At 47.0% G+C, this 17008-nt stretch overlaps 1 long non-coding RNA gene across 1 annotated transcript in view; it reads right to left on the minus strand.

The window, feature by feature from the left end:
• The window catches only part of LOC146822616 (uncharacterized), a 123819-nt gene that overhangs the window by 78740 nt on the left and 28071 nt on the right, over positions 1-17008 (minus strand). Inside the window, exon 3 of the long non-coding RNA XR_014962066.1 lies at positions 14303-14483. This is a non-coding gene — a long non-coding RNA (uncharacterized LOC146822616). The remainder of the gene's footprint in view (positions 1-14302; positions 14484-17008) is intronic.

Raw genomic sequence — 17008 nt, forward strand, 5'->3', positions numbered from 1 at the left:
GGGTCCAAACTGGGGTGGTGTGTTGAGAAAAAGAATGATGGATTAAACCCAGATCTTTGTGACTAGGGGTGAATGTTTGCATTTTTCAACATTCCGTCCATCACTTGCTCCTTTTGCTTTTGTTGCCTTAAGTGGGAAGGGTATGCCCAGACTCGGGTCCTGTGCTCACTGCACCATTGGATTTAAGCTAGCCTGGCTGATGAGGGGTGATGCCCCCGAAACCGGTCCCAGGATGCTTGTTTCCGGTCCAGGAAAGACTTAGCTTGGCAGTTCGGGCTGACTGTTCCCATCAAGATTTATTTGCATATGGCTGGATTCAAACTGGGTTTGCAAGGTGAGCAAAAGAACAATGGATTAAATCCAGATCCTTGTGACTAGGGGTGAATGATTCCATTGTTTAAACTTCCTGTCTATCATTTGTTCCTTTTGGTTTTGTCACCCTAAACTGGAAAGGGTATTCCCAGACGTGGGTCCCGTGCTCACTTCACCACTGGATTCAAGCTAGCCTGGCTGATGAAGGGTGATGCCCCCGAAACCGGTCCCAGGATGCTTGCTTCCGGTCCAGGAAAGTCTTGGATTGACAGTTTGGGCTAGACTGTTACCATGAGGAGCTGGGTCAGGACTGATTTGCATATGGCTGGGTCCAAACTGGGGTGGGGTGGTGAGCAAAAGAATGATAGATTAAACCCGGTCTTTATGACTGGGGGTGAATGTTTGTATTGTAAAGCATTCCTTCTGTCATTTGTTCCTTTTGCTTTTCCCGTACCCTACAGTAAACCCTTCCTTGATTGACCTTAGCACCCAAATCAGCTCTTTTTACTGCATGTGGTACCTTTCCTTTGGCATCCAGCAGTCCCCTTTCTCACTCTATGCCTTTAGACTCCCTTTATCATTACTTTATGTTGTGTAGATGGGCCTGCCTTCATGTGCTTGATAAATATAGCAGCAGTCCCCATCACTCGGAATCTGCAAACCGCACACACTGCTGGTGCCATCTCTTGCCTTCCTGACTGCATCCCAGAGACAAAGCAGGCCTTCTACTGATGTGCCTCTCGCTACACTGTTGGTGCCACCTCCTTCCAGCTAGGCAGTGGCGGCTCCTCCCCTATGGCGGAGGAGCTTCGCCTCACTACTTTTGAGCAGTGCAAACCACAAAACATAAAATGATAATAACTTTGCGTTATCATTTTATTCTTCGTGCTGCTTTGCGGGTGGGCTGGTGGGCGGGGCTGCTCTGCTCACGGAGCAGGGCAGGGAAGGAGTATTTGCCCACTCCTAAGTGCACAATGACTGTTTCGTCGGCCCTCTCCAGCCGCCCAAACCAGTCATGCATACTTCCACTGTTCTTCATGCAGGCTCTATTACAGCATGCATGGAGAACATTCCCACCCTTCTAGCCCCTGGCTGAGCCTCGTGTCATGGCGCTCAGACCAATCACAATGCTGCATTGCAGCATTGTGATTGATCAGTGGGGTCTGGCTGTGCTTCCTATTCGAGGAGAGCAAGAGCAGAGACAGGGGACCGACGGGCAGGTACATTTGTTTTATATATGTGGCGCACTCAACCACTCTGCATGATTCCCCCCACACCCTGCGAGCCATGCCAGCTGCCACTGCATCCAGGCAGAACTGCACCTTCAAAATCAGCCCTGCTCTGAGGCTCCTCTCCTCACACTGGTTATGTTTATGGTCTGGAGCAAATTCCCAGCCTGCTCCCTCAACTAACTTTTTTTCTTATTTTCTTGATGTCCCCCCACACCTTCTTCACTGGCTGTGCATTCCCTCGCACATCTTCTTTAATAAAGCCACTCCTTTATGCCTCTCAGCTCTGGAAGTCTGGTCCACCAGGGTCGCTTAAGTTACCTCTTCCACCTCCACTGTAACGTCTGCCCACTTCACCTTAGTCTTTGGGGGTAATCAAGCCAAAATAGCTGCTGGCATCCTCACAGTTGATCACCTCTGAGGCCGACCCTTCCTGGGTAAACAGGCCTAATCTAAGACCTGGGCATTATTCAATGAACCCACCCTGATTCCTCTAATATAAGGAGGGCTTTTACCAACCGTTTTCCTTGCTCACTCACAATGCTTCTCACTGCTTTGCGCCTACAAGTCAACTCTACCTAAAGCTCGGACAAACTCAAACTGTCCCTGCTGATCAATATGTCTGGTCACTAGACAACAAAGGAGGGGTCACTACTAACCACCTCTTGCTTTGCATGTAACAAACCCTGGGCTCCTTAACAAAACCTGCCTCCATTGTTCCTGCACTATATCATCTGCCTGAGAAGCCAGGGGGCAGAGTTCAAAACCCTAATCGGTTATACGGTTCCTACTGATCTAGTAAGACTGTGTTTTGCACAACATATGAATCAAAATATGGTGAAGGAGTCCACATGTGTAGTCCCTTGGTGGTTTCGGTAATCTAAACAAACAGGTAATAGAGCCTTCAAGGGATTCTTTTTGATATCAGTATTATAACAAAATATACAAAATGAATTATCTTTAATCCCCTAATTGGTGGCTTAGTACAAACACATTTCAAAAATATATTATTTGATTGAACAACGATTCAAACGCAAATCTGAAATACATTCAGTAAAGAAAACAATACTACACGGGTGTATATTTCAAAGGGTCAAAATGTATATAAAAAGTTGTGTTATATAAAAGGGTACAAACTACAATTCACAATGTGGCAAAAGTAACTGGAATGAACATTCTTTCATACAAATCTTTCTATCATGGATACTTTTGCCATAGCCCATTTCACATATTGAATAACAGGAAAAACATCATTGGCTATACAATGAACCTTTCCTGAAAAACTAATGACAAAGAAAATGGGTCAAATTGTCAACCTTTCGGTCTCTATAGTGAAGGCATCTGTAAGTCCACCTTCAGTACGTAAGTTCTTTTGAGTACTGATGACCCTGAAAAATTGGGAACCTAATCATAAGTTCCAGATTCATATCAGACAGCAAGAGAAAATGTATTAGCACGTCAAGAATCAAAATTAAATTGAAAATGGGCAAAGTGGGGCAAACATTCACCACAAAGTCTTATTTTCATGAGGAGGAGACAACCGTGATTACAGAGGTCTTAGCTGTAGACTTTATCGGAAATTTACCTGCGTCTTGTTAGTCGTCCTCACTTTTGGATCAATCAGGGATAGAGATATCAGACGCAGAATGGAAGCATTTGTGAAGGGATATTGCTAAAGACAACCACTAAGGGAAGCACACCATAAGATTCTTTTCGATTGGTACCTTTACCCCTCTAAACTCAAAAATATTTTACCTGAGTCATCAGATTTGTGCTGGAGGGGGTGCGGTCTTCTAGGGGACTTCTGTCATATTTGTCAGGATTGTCATTTTGGGAGGACATTTTATTCCACCAGAAGGACATCCTGGGATACTCCATTCCAACAACCAAGGAGAGTGCCCTACTAGGATTGAGAGACCCAGAACTAGAATACCAAACCAAAGCGGATAGGGCCATAATGTGGGCCTGTTTAGGGGCAGACAAAATAGCGATAGCAGCAGCCTGGAAAAAAAGGCAGCACCGGCTCTCACAATGGCATTCACGTCTCTGGAAGATATTGACCATGGAGAGGATGGCTGATGTCTTTAGAGATGATTATAAACATTTTGACTATAAATGGGACCCGCTCATTGCTTATCTCACAAACGGCCTTTCTTTGGCGTTCTGCCCACCTTCGTTATGTGACAAGCACCTATTTAAATTTTAGACGAGGAACGTTTGGCCGCCAGACATGGTTACCCAGTCACCGGATTTGTACATAGCGTTGATAGACACATGTATTAGAGTTAGAGACCAGTGCTCACATCATCCATTGTACGCCCCTTTTACAGTTCTTTGGGTGGGGGGGAGGTGGGAGGAGGGTAGAGTTGGGAGAGGGGTATAAAGAGTTGGATTTTTTCAACATATTAAACAGGGATAAGGCAGGTTGAGCTGACTCGCTCTGAGGACATTGTTCTTGATCCCCTCATTTATGGAAACTGTAACTCCGTTAGAGTGTTTAATAGATAGAGGGAAAGTTGCTTATTCTTTATCAATGTGAAGTGCTGACAGCCTGTCTATTATTAATATGCTAATAAAAAGAACTTTGAAAAGTAAAGGGACACCCAGTTCAGCTTGACAGGCATATACAGATGCACGTTTAGGGGTGCCAAGTAGGTACCTTAAAAACTCATTCTCTACCATCTGCAATGCCGTGCACTTAGTATGCCCCCAGACTCCCATCCCGTATAGTGATACGCTGAGGCATTTAGCTTTATAAATCTTTATCATCTCATCAGGGGGGTATGTGCCCAATCATCTGACAAAAGTTCGGAAGGCCATTCATGCTTTTTTTAATTGGAACTTCCTTGTGGAAATAGCATGGTTCGATGAACCTTATTTGTCAATTAGTATGCCTAAATACGAAAAACTATTTGTGAAGGCAATATTAGTGTCCTTGACTTTTATATCTAAAAAAAAGCTGTACTCCTCACTCATTTCATAATAAATGTTTTTGATTGGTTTTCTAACATGCTAAGACCTTGCATATACTCAACAATATTTGTGAGAGAGATCTGTAGGCCAAGGGCCATAAGAACGGCATCGTCAGTGTAGAGGAGGGCAGAGACAGGGCGATGCCCCACCTGTGGGAGATCTTTAGAATGTGTAGCTAACACAGAATCAACACTATTTATATATAGTGAAACAATAAAGGGTACTAGGACACAGCCCTGTCTTACCCCTCTCTCCACGCTGAAAGATTGAGTACATTCTCCCCATGTTCCATATCTAACCCTGGCTGTACATCCCAAGTACAGGACTTATAATTGATGCCTCCACCCCCAGATCTCTATGATTGTCCATAACTTGGCATAGATAACACAATTAAAGGCCGAAGACAAATCAATAAATGCCAAATAGATATTCCCCTCCTTAATCTTAGTGTACTCCCCAATTAGCATGCTTAGGTTGAGGCCCTGCTCTAATGTCCAAATCCTGTGGCAGAACCCGTATTGCAGGTCTGACAGGATATCGTAAGTTTCTGCCCAATCTTGAAACCTATTCAAAATAATGTGACCCGCTATCTTTGCTAGAGAATCAACCAGTGAGACCGGTCTATAACAAGCAGGGTTGTGGTGCTCTCCCTTTTTACATATCGGCACAATAGTTGGTTCTGCCCACGTGGGTAGAAAACCTATGTTACAGCATGCCCTCAGTACCAGGGTCAGGAGGACCCCCATAGAGCATTGTTGGCCTTATGCAAATCCACTGGAATAGCGTTGGGCCGGGAGCTTTGCCACCTTTACTTTCATTTATTGCTCTTTTAACTTCCTCCAAACTAAAAGGAGTAATAGTGAAGGTTTGGAGGGAGTCTTCAATTTCATTATGATTATTTTCCTGCTCTTCTTCTAATATGGCAGTGGGAAAGGAGTATATACCAGAAAATACCTTTATCCAATCTTGTTCCAGGATCGCAACCTCAATTCTGGGGCCTTCATCTGCTCTCAAAGTTGTGGAATTAATTGTCCGCCAGAACGCCTATTATCGTTGTTATTACTTGCCTCATGTAAGGGTTCCCAGGCTTTTTCCCTCAACCATGATTTCCTTTGCTTCACCACCCACTTGTAATTTATTCTACATGCCTGTACCTCAGATTTGCATCTAGGGGTTTTATGTAATGCCTCCTTTAACCTCTTATGGGCCTTAGTACATAGAAAATCAAACCACCCTTTTCTCTCTTGTCTATGTATTTCTCTGGCAAAAAGAGCCTCTTTTTCACCCCCGGTGTAATCGTCAAGAAAGCCTTAATAATCGCATTGGGATTAGTTGTTTCGTCAAGGCAAATCTCGAAGGCTTCCCTTTTTGCTGTTGATTAGTTGTTTTAGGAACCCCTCAGGGACAACCTGTGACCAGTGCAGGGTTTATCCATTAAGAGTAGCCAGCTCAATTTCTTCAGTCTGGATGGTGATTTAACTACGTTGCCGATTAAAAAGTAAAACGGGAATAAGTTGGATACTCAGGGGAAAGTGTTCACTTGGTGAAATGGAGTGTGTGTTAAAGTTAAATGCGTGGACAGCGCATTTGTTAGACAATAAAACATAATGAATAATACTGGGGGCATTTCTCCCATTAAAATAACTCTTGAATGGAGTATATGGGGAGGAGATTTCATTAGAAAATGCCAGGTCAAATTTGAATAATATTGAGTGAGCAGTGATACGTAGAGGAAGGGCCTGGAGCTCTTCGTATTGTGAACTGTGGGCAGTGTCTAGCGTTGTTGGAGGAGGCACTTGGTGTGATCGGGACTAGCCCTGAGCGGGCTGCCGGCTGCACGCATGCTGATCTGGGGTGGCAACCGGGCCAGAGGAAGGGTTGGAGACCCGGTTTCTCCCCTCACAGCTGAACTGTATCCGTTTGCCCGCGAGGCCTGGAAAGACCAAGGAGAGCGAACTGTGCTCCGAGGAGGGAGGGCCTTGTGCTCTTCACATTGCGTGCTGTGGGCAGTGACTAAAGTCGTTAGAGGAGGCATCTGTTGAGACGGGGAATAGCCCAGAGGGGGCTGCCTGCCGCACATATGCTGCCCTGGCGTGGCGACCGGGCCAGAATAGTGGTTGGAGACCCGGTTTCTACCTTCATAGCTAAGCTGCACCTGTTCGCCCGAGAGGTCCCTCCTACTGTCGCATCTTGCCTGGGGCTAGCCAGGGACATGGGCCGAAACAGACCACTGGGCCAGGGACAGACCAACCAGATAGACAGATACACGGTGGCCATGGGCAAGGACGACGGGGCTCCGGGTGGGAGCCAACAGGAGGATCCGGAAGTCACTGGCCCGACCCATCCCTGAGAGACATAATGGCAGCGATTCGTGATCTCAGGGGAACATTAGAGTCCAAACTAGACTCTGTGACAGAGGAGGTCAACCTCCTAAGGGCGGACTTCAGAAAAATGTCCGACAGAGTGGCAGCGGCAGAATCGGGCATTGGGGTCCTACAGTCGAAAACCCAAAAGCTGGAAGAAAAAGTGGTGGCACTCACCAGAAACCAGACTGACATCTTCACCAGGCTCGAGGATCAAGAAGGGCGTGCCCGGAGCAGCAACATCCGCATGGTGGGGGTTCCGGAAGGACTGGAGGGGCCGGCTGTGGACTGGTTCATCGAAGATCTGATATTGAACCATCTAAAACCCAAACGTTTATCCAATTTTTTCTCACTTGAGTGCGCTCACCGGGCGCTGGGAGATAGGCCTAAGCCAGGGGGCCCCCACGAACCATCATTGCCCGCATTCTGAACTTTCGAGACCGGGACGCCATCCTGCAGGCGGCATGGTCGACAAGAGACCTTTGCCTTCAGAATGCCACAATTCGATTCTTCACGGACTTCACCTTGCACATCCAGCACCAGCGTCGATCCTTCAAGGGAGTGAAGAGAGCCCTCAGGGAACAAGGGGTGAAATACATGATGCTCTTCCCTGCGCGACTCAAAATCATGGATGGACCCAAGGCCTATTTCTTTGAATCACCGGAGGAGGCCAACGACTTGTTGGAGGGTTGGCGGACTGTCCGAAAAAAGGGAAACCCCAGAGATCAAACCAGCGACCTAATGAGCAGGACTCTGACAACACCGAGAGACCCACAGCAGGCAATCAGGGCCCCAAGAAGAGAGGCAAGAAGTAATTTGGGGTTGTGAGGCCACTGAGACTGAATGGTATTTCTTTTCCCCGGCCCTGAGATCTCGACGAATGTAGATGTATAGTTGGGAGGGGGGTGATGGAAGCATGCCAAGCCTCTCTAGGTGAGAACTGTTGGATTCCTATGTAGCTGCTCCAGGGGCTGGAAATCATGGGAGGTGCACGACTTTAACGGGGGCGACCTCAACAGAGGGTTGGCCTTCGTAACATCCCACTGGATTGCCCTAACACCAAAAAGTTAATGGGGATGGGACATTTGTTAGTTTTGTATAATTCTTCTGGCTGACTGCAAGTTCATGTTTCCTCGTACATGTTGTGTCGGGATGTAATGGGGCGACAGGCACTCTGCATGTTCATAATGTGGGAGGTTTGGGACCCATCTAGCAGGGAGGCAGGGTTGGGGCTTTTGGAGAGGGAGGGTTTGTTTCAGGGGTTTGTATGTTATGCTCGAGTCCAATACAGTCCTTAAGCATGTGGTGTTCCTATCACCGGTCGAATGCTGTTAACTCTCTTTGTCTGTAATGGGTTCCCAAACTAGGTGTATCACATGGACGTGGAATGTGAACGGGCTGGGTAACAAAATCAAGAGGACTAATCCTACAATACCTTAAACGACATGCTCCAGATGTGGTCCTCATCTAGGAGACGCACTTGTCTGGGAACAGATGTAAAGCCCTTGACCGCTTTGATTATAAATTGGTTGCTCAGTCAGGGTTCACGTCAGGCTCTAGGGGAGTGGGCATCCTAATCCGTAACGCCATGCCAGCGGTCCTGCTGGGCACGTGGTCCGATGATGCGGGCTGCCTTGTCGCGGCTGCGGTGAAGTGGGAGGGCTGCACAGTAGTCTTCTGTTCCAGTTAAATCCCACCGGGCCTACACCCATCTATGGTTCCACGGCTGGGCTCCATCCTGGCGGATCTTCCCCAGGGGCTTCTCCTGTTGGGGGGCGACTTGAATGCGGTAATGACTGCTGATATGGACCGGTCAGGGGATGGGTTTGGATACAGAGGAGAGCGGGGCCTGGGGGGCTTTGTCACGGCGATGGACCTTAGCGACCTGTGGCATGCACACCACCCAACCAGTAGGCAATACACCTTTTACTCAGCCCGACATACGACATCTTCCAGGCTTGACTATTTCTTCGCTCGCTCCGACCATATGGGAGCCTTTACCGACCCCCGCATCTTGGCCCGTGGAATCTCAGACCATGCGCTGGCCGAGGTCACACTCCAGGGCCCGTTAATCAATAGGGCCTCCTTCCTGAGGATAGACCCGTGGCGTCTTCATGATCAGTCTATAGGCAACAAACTCCGAGAGGGCTTGGGGCTCTATTTTGATGAAAACCAGGGCTCGGTGGACTCCCAAGTAATGCTCTGGGAAGCCTACAAAACAGTGTTTTTTTTTTTTTTTTGAAAAACCTTTATTGAGATTTCAATCAATAACAAGTATGGGCCTACAACCCCCCGGGGCCGGCCGCTAAGCAGTCAGAGCAACAGAGATCAAATGTTAACACAGGCAGCACCTCGGGGAGCAGAATCTTCATGCTAATATAGTCTGGCCAGTGAAGAGCGCAGGTAGGACACCAGGATAAAAAGGGTTTTCATTTTATAATGGAAAAAGAACGAAGGATCAGGTGCCGAACAATTTCCCAACAGCGATAAGAGGCAGGCAGAATGATAAACGTAAGCAATAAACAGCAATCTATTGGATCAATGGCGCAGACACAGGAAATTCAGGATGGGGAAGAATATCATGCCCAGCTGCGCCTGCAGTCCCCTGCCCTAAAGCCCAGAGAACACCCCGGAAATTGTGGCACACATAAAAAGGCAACGATTCACAACAAAGGAGGTGTACCACGCTGATCCCAGAAAAGAGAAAACAAGAAGAATCAGAGAAGAAAAAGGAGGCCATGGAAAAAGAGATTAAAGACTAAAGAATCCCCTCCCCCAACCCCCCACCCTGCACCTCTGCAGATGAGAACGCCCCCCCCCCCCCCCCCCCAGCAGTGTGCCTGTCGCCCTGGAACCAGACCCGAAATATAGAAGAAACAGGGAAAAAGGAGTAAGAAAAGAACCCCACCAGAAGGGGGGGGTAGAGAGAGTATTAATAAACTGGAGGAGGGCCTTCAAAACATGCCCCCGGCGTCTCCCTCCCGCACATTATGTTTCCCCCAAAGCAAACAGTGAGCAACACAAAATCGACCATGTCAAAGAAAGATGGGGAGCATTTTGCACCTACTATACCGACAGTTATACCATGAGAGCACGCAACCCCGAGCCCGCCCGCCTATTAGCCGACCACCACTGAAAGAGCATTCTTATCCTTGGCCACTCTTGGCAAATCCGCCCATGCATACCCCTCGACCCGGCGCCATGTCCAATGCTACACGGTAAAGGAGCGTCCAAAAACGACCAGGAAGCGACGCACCCCGGTGGGGTGGAAGTCTCTGAGTACCAACCCAGTCAGCATTATGGAGGAACGTCTTTCCCAGTGCTGCCCCAGGATCTGCACTGCACACAAGGTCCAGGAAGGCGGAATCAGCCAGAGTAGACAACCGTTGCTTGAGTTTTCCCAGGGTCGCCGGAGGCCGCACACCGGACAAGGCCACCCCCCCCCACTCAGGTCCAATACCTCCGGGACAGATCAGACCCACAGCCAGCCGATCACACCATAGTAGACTGTCCGGAGTTTCCAGCTGGTCACTAGGCACAGGGGTGGCCCCGATGTTGTCGTCCTGAGTGCAGTGCAGGAAGTCCCTGTGTATCGGAGGACAGGCAGGCCGCAACTGTCCCAACGCTGATGCCACACCATCAAGCCTACTCCCCAATACCCAAACGCCATGAAGCAAGGTGGAATGAAGGGCACCGAGAGCCTCGAGAAGGTCCCAGTACCCCAGCACAGCTCTCTGCGATCGCTCCGCTACGCTCCCCAGAGTCGCACACTCCCGATCCTGCTGTGACCTGGTGGACAGGATGGTAGACTTCATCGTGACAAGATGGCCGCCGGGTAGGTCCAACCCGTATTGGGACCGGGACCCAGGGGCAAGCGCATCAAGGTCCATGTCGCTGGCAAACAGGGTTCCGTTATGTAGTCACGGGCAACAGTCGTCCCCACCACGGACCAGCGCCCACGAAAATTCGGGAGCAGCCCGCAGGAATCAGGGCGAGTTACGGGCGGCGTTCGGGCAGCTCACCGTCGAAGGCAGAGGCAATCACCGGAGAGTCGTGGAACTGCCACCCCGGGCATGCACTTGTTCCGCTCCGCTTAGTGGTAGGAAGCGACCACGGCGAAATGTAGGCCGATAGTCGCACCGATCCGGCAGTCCGACTCCACCCAGTCACCAAAGGCCGCTGTTGTGAAACTGCCACCCGGCCAAGGTGTCCACTCGAGGTCCCGGCTCCAGGGCCGCACAGGCCGCAAATTGCAAATACCCGTTTCTCCGGCGGTACAGCCGCCAGAAACTTCGGAGTCACTCGATCGGTTGCCGCTCTCATTCACAAACACGGGCGCATAGCGCAGGCTGAGGATCTAATGCAGGATATCCGTGCGGGATACGGAGGTTCACGGAGCCGGGAGTCTACGCTGCCGTCCCGGTCGCCATCTTGGCTCCTCCCGCTACAAAACAGTGTTGAGAGGGCAGGCACAGGCATTGATTGGTGCCCAAAATAAGGAGGAAATTGAACAAGATATTGAGCAACTGGAAGGGGAGGCCGGTACAGCCTCCTCGGTAGACCTCCGTCATAGACTGACACTCAAACAACGGGAGCTTCGTTCCCTAGCAGAAGAGGAGGCACAGGCTTATGTACTGGCTACACAATGCCGGCTATATGATGTGGGAGATAAATCCCTAAAGATGCTGGCCTCGCTAGAGCTGCGAGATAGGGAGCGCTCATGGGTAGAGCAGGTGATCAACGAGTCGGGGTCCCCAGTATCCAACAGTATGGCCTTAGCGGAGGCTTCGCGTCCCATTTTGAAAGGGTGTATTCACCAGTGTGCGCTAGAACGGAGGGCGACTGTGCTGAATTCCTGCAGGATTTCTGGTTGCCGCATGTGTCCCATGAACAGAGTTTTCACCTCGACGCGGACCTCACGGAAGAGGAAATTAGTAAATCCCTTAAGTCATTACAATCTGGAAAAGCACCTGGACCCAACAGGCTCCCGATAGAAATCTATAAGAGACAGGCAAACGTCATCATCAAACCCCTTATTCAGATGTTCTCAGAAGCTAGAGAGATGGGTACGCTCCCCCCTGATCAACGGGAAGCTACGATAGTGGTTATTCACAAAGCCGGGAAGCCACCGGACCACTGCTCCTCGTACCGCCCCATCTCTCTTATCAATGTGGAGGCCAAGGTTCTGGCCAAGGCCTTGGTGGACCGACTGCTGTCGGTCCTTCCAGACTTGGTGCATGTGGACCAATCTGGGTTCATGCCCCGTAGGATCACCCGTCACAACCTGCGACGTCTCTACGGCGTGTTATATGTGACGGAGGATGTCGGAGATACGCAGACAGCATTGATGTCATTGGTAGCAAAGAGAAACATCATCAGGGGATGGGGATCTCAGATGCCCCCGTCATGGGGGCAGTGGAGGAGGGACCTAGATCGGTGCCCGCGTGCCGAGGAAACCATATACAAGAGTAGGGAATGTACAAAGAAATGGAAAAAGATTTGGGGACCATGGCGAAAGTACAGGGAGGGGGGAGTGGGTTGGAAGAGTAACCATGCAGCTGTTCATTCCAACTGTGTACTGCTGTACTATTTTTGCTGATCACCACGATGTTATCTTTTAGTCTGATTGTTGCTCACTGATCATTGTGACTTGGTACTACGAGCTATGTTAAATAAATAAACAGAATTGAAAAAAAAATGTGTGAATAATATTTAGTCCATTTTATCCCCATATTAGTTATGGTTAAAATGTGATTGGCCAATATTTTCTAGATTAGTCAGTCCGCATATTTTTTCAAGGGGCATATTACACAATTGTGTATTAAAATCACCCCCCCCCCCCCATAAAATTATAAAATTCTTACTACTGCTTGTATCAAGGCACTCCAGGTCATCATCCAATTTTCGCAGAATATGGGTTATTTCTTGTTTGGTAGCATTGTTGTAAAAATGATTTACTGCTAGACGTGCAAATCCCAGGGCTTCACATATGATTATTTGATAAGAGTTGCATGACGCCATAGCTATTCTGGAAAATTGTAAGCTATTAGAGACATAAGTACATAACCCAACCTTTGGTCTACAGTGATTTGTAGGGGCAGCTGGAACGCGATATGCTCTGTACACATTTATATGTGTGGCCTCCATGAGCCAGGTCTCTTGTAAACCGATAAAGTTTTATTTTATTCCGGAGGCCTGCCACATTCCAAAACATAAATTCAATACATTCAGGGTGGGTTTCAGAAAGACTATATATTTGGTTATTAGCCGGGACAGCAGGAATAGTGTTGTTAGTTGAATGCGAGGTAGATTTGAGTTAAGGTCTACTTGCCTCACTCAGTAACCGTGTGAATTTCCCGCCATCTGGGCTAGCTGGAAAAGGTACAGTCTTTAGCTCTCCCTCAGTGTCCACGCATTGCTCCCCTTTAAGTCAATCTAGCCCATCCAAGTTTGATAGCTCTGAAAGCGGTTATATGTTGGTATAGTATAATTTAAGTTAGTCAGCGGTCTCAAATTAAATGTTTTCTGAGGTCTGATAGTATCAGATGTGTTAGTAGGTTGATAAAAATAACTTTAAGGGAGGAAATAGTGCTTATATACACATTCGTGGCCCTAGTCCTGCTCAAGACAGCCTCCACCAGCCGTGGAGTTTATAATGACAAAACAATATAATCACCCGGAAAAGTGTTTCAAACCTTGCCCGCCCATTTAACTGTCTTACCAGCTTTATGTCTTCATAGAGATGATCGGTACTCCCGATCTAACTCCTAGCCAGCTGAAGGACTTGTTTCTTAGCAAAATCCATGTTTCCTTACTATGTGAGTGTAAGGTAGAGACATTTGCCAGAACAATTGCAGACTGGGGAAGGGGGAGAGATCCAAGAAGTCAGTTAACTGGGCCGAAGACTCTCCTAAATGGTTGTCAATGAGTGGGGTAGCTATGGCTTGGCAGGAGTTTTTTCCACCATTAGTTCCTCTATTGGGCATGTCATGGGACGTGGTCTCGCTACGATTTTGGGTACGCATATAGTTAAGTGGGTCCTGTGTACTTCCTGTGTGTATATTATTGTTAGGTGCAACCTAAGTCGAAGACTCATGTGGGGGTGGGCAAGTCATTGTATGTCTTGTGTGTAAAGTTCACACAGTTGCTAAAGTATTCAGCAGATCCAAGCAAGTGGTGGATTTAGTTTCTATTTGCTTTAAGTGGGTATTTATATACTCCAATGCGTTTTTTACATATTGTTCTAAAGCTTTAACTGAATGTGTTGATCAAGTTATGTTAGCAGCTCAGTGATTTTGAATCCAGCTAAGTACGCGGCTCTTAGATGTCAGTCAATCAATCCCAGGCAAATGGTCCCAAGAGCAGTGAGGGGAAAGCTACATGTAATATGAGGAGGGAACATATAATATGAGGAGGGAAGAGTACCTTTCTCTTGAGACAGGGTAGATGTCAGGTGGGTGGCCCAGCCCAGCCTCTTCCGGGCTCTGACGGGTGCTGCAGGACTGCTCCGATGCCTTTATTGTGCACTGGGCCTCTCCTGGCCCCTCCCTCCTGCCCTCTTGAATGTTGGGGTACCACGTCCCACCCCAGCTACAGGGCACAACAGCTGCAGAGACGGTGAGAGATGGTAGAAATGAAAGAGCAGCCCTATCATGAAGCATATTGCTTAGTTTAGTTTATAGACAGCAACATTTTGAATAACATTATTCAAATTTTGACATGGTTCTTTCAAAAGTACCCTTACAGAAGAACATTCACAAGCAAAAGAAATGGAGACTGCTTGGCATTATTTTAGACCTTACCTTCCTATTTACACTGTTAAGGCTTCTGACAATGTTTTAACATGCTTAATGAGACCTTTAGAGAAGACATTTACAATGATGTTAGAAGAGAGAAGAGCACACATTTCATGTAGTAAGAATTTGAATGAAGATGTTTTAAAGGATGCTTGGAAGAAGAAAGAAGATTACTTTAGAAGGAAAATGGCATACCCAAAGTTAATACTGAATAAAAGACAAAAAGGGACAGTATGTGTTTTTAGGGGAGGATTTCAAAACAGAAAGAGACATATAGGGAAAAGTAATTGTGAATTTGAATCATCAGGAGGTGTGAGAAGTTGGCCTGGTATATGCTGTCTACTAGTTATAGTGGGCACCTTGCACCATTCCAAACAACCCGTATTGATGAATAGGTTTAAGACAACCTTTATTGAAAGCTATCCTAGTGGTAGCTATGGAGAGCAGCCTTCAGGCTAAATCTTGAGGGAGTGTAAAGCAGCTTGGTTTACCAGATTATAACCTCTTGAATAACTAAACGAAAGGAGAACCACACATAGTATATAGATAAAATATACGTATTTATTTCTAAACACTCTCTACTAACCTCTTTATGAAGTTAGAGAGCAAGGCACACAATAACACAGTTATAAAATGACAGTAAATAGCACAATATACAATGGGCCCCAGGGGGAGACCAAACCATAGATTCCAAAAGTGGTATAAGAACCACGACTTGACTAGACACAGTGCCTAGAGCACGTAGAATCGCTGGGACCCCAAGGAACCACCCAAGGCATTGACACAGGAGACCCACGGGGGATGTGTGCAGTGTGAGAACACAGCCGCGAGCCCCGTACAATTCAATAGGAAAGTCGCGGTTGGAATTTTAAAGAATAAGGACACTTAGGAGATAACTTTGAGCAAACCCCTTTAGACTCAGAGTGTTCTTAGAGGGTTCTAGGGCCAGCACCCACTTTCTTTCAGTGGGGAGCCAGTGGAGATTGTGGAGTTGTTGGGTGATTTGGCTGTGACAGGGGATTTCTAGGATCAGTCTGGCTGCAGCGTTCTGGACGGTTTGGAGCTTGCAAATGAGTTTCTTGTTGTGATGGTTATAAACTATCAAACGGGGGAGGTTAAGACAGAGCGTTTTTTAATATATGCAAATTAATGCAATTAATGTGTAGAAATAATGTGTAGGCCTAAAATGAGAAGTGACAATTTTACAAAGGCAGTACTAGGCTTCCATATCGGTCCATGTTACATTAGAAATGCATATGAACATAGTTTTCTTTTTTAATTTTTATTGACCTAAGTTCAATATTCTTAGTAATGTGAAGAAGTGAAGAGTGCAGTGATAAAATGTGCTGAACCAACATGATTTAATGGAAAATTATAGTTTTAGGCCTTTTCATAGAGATATTTCTCATAGAATACAATAGTGTATTAAATAATGTAGTTACATTTTACTTAAATGTTTCTTCATGAATAAGATCTGTAAGTTAGAATATGAGGGAAAAAGATGATTTTATTTGTGGAATTACATACCTAACCGTTAACTGTTTTGGTTTGTAGAAGAAAATCCAGTAGGAACTAAACCATGACTTGTACAATGTTGATAGTAATGTTACATGTAACACTTAATATTTGTAAGTCTATATTTCAAGAAAGCGTGGACGATGGAAGATTTCCGTTCCCATGAAGACATTGTGATCCGATTGGCTGAAAGGACGGACTGCTGCAACATTTTGTTTTAGTTGCAGATATCAAAATGTTATATAAGTGCATGTTCCTAGACTAGGGTAGAGGAAGGAGCGGCTCTCACCGGATGGGGATGGTGGAGCAGGGAGGGGGGACGGAAAAAAAAAAACACTTACCTGGCTACAGCCGGCCTCCTCTCCTCTGTCCTATTCTTATCTTCTTCCTGATTGGAGTCAGGCTCCCCTAAACCACCCTGAGACGGCCAGCTAAACATTCATGTGCACTTTGAGTGTCAGCAGATCAGCCCTGCACCAGTAAACAGATAACAAAAATGATAATAAACGCTGCTCATTACCATTTTAGTTTTCCCTTAACTACTGCTCGCAGAGTGGTGGGGCAATGCTCCTCCGCCGTAGCAGAGGAGCAGCTGGGTAGAGATTTTTCCTTCACACAGTGGCTCACACACTCTGAAGCTCTGTGCTACAAGCAGACTTTCCTAAGATTTTTGCTGAGCAATAAGCTGAGACCCATTCATTTCCTTTGCTAGAATCTTTGCTTTATTTCTGAGACTCTACTGAATTTCCTGAACTTCTCTTCATGAGAAGTGCTATTTGAAATGTTTAAAGCTTTATGCTTTCATCCCTCAATTTGGAAC

Source organism: Triturus cristatus, chromosome 5_2 (genome assembly GCF_964204655.1).
Source record: "Triturus cristatus chromosome 5_2, aTriCri1.1, whole genome shotgun sequence".
Classification (NCBI taxonomy): Eukaryota; Metazoa; Chordata; class Amphibia; order Caudata; family Salamandridae; genus Triturus; species Triturus cristatus.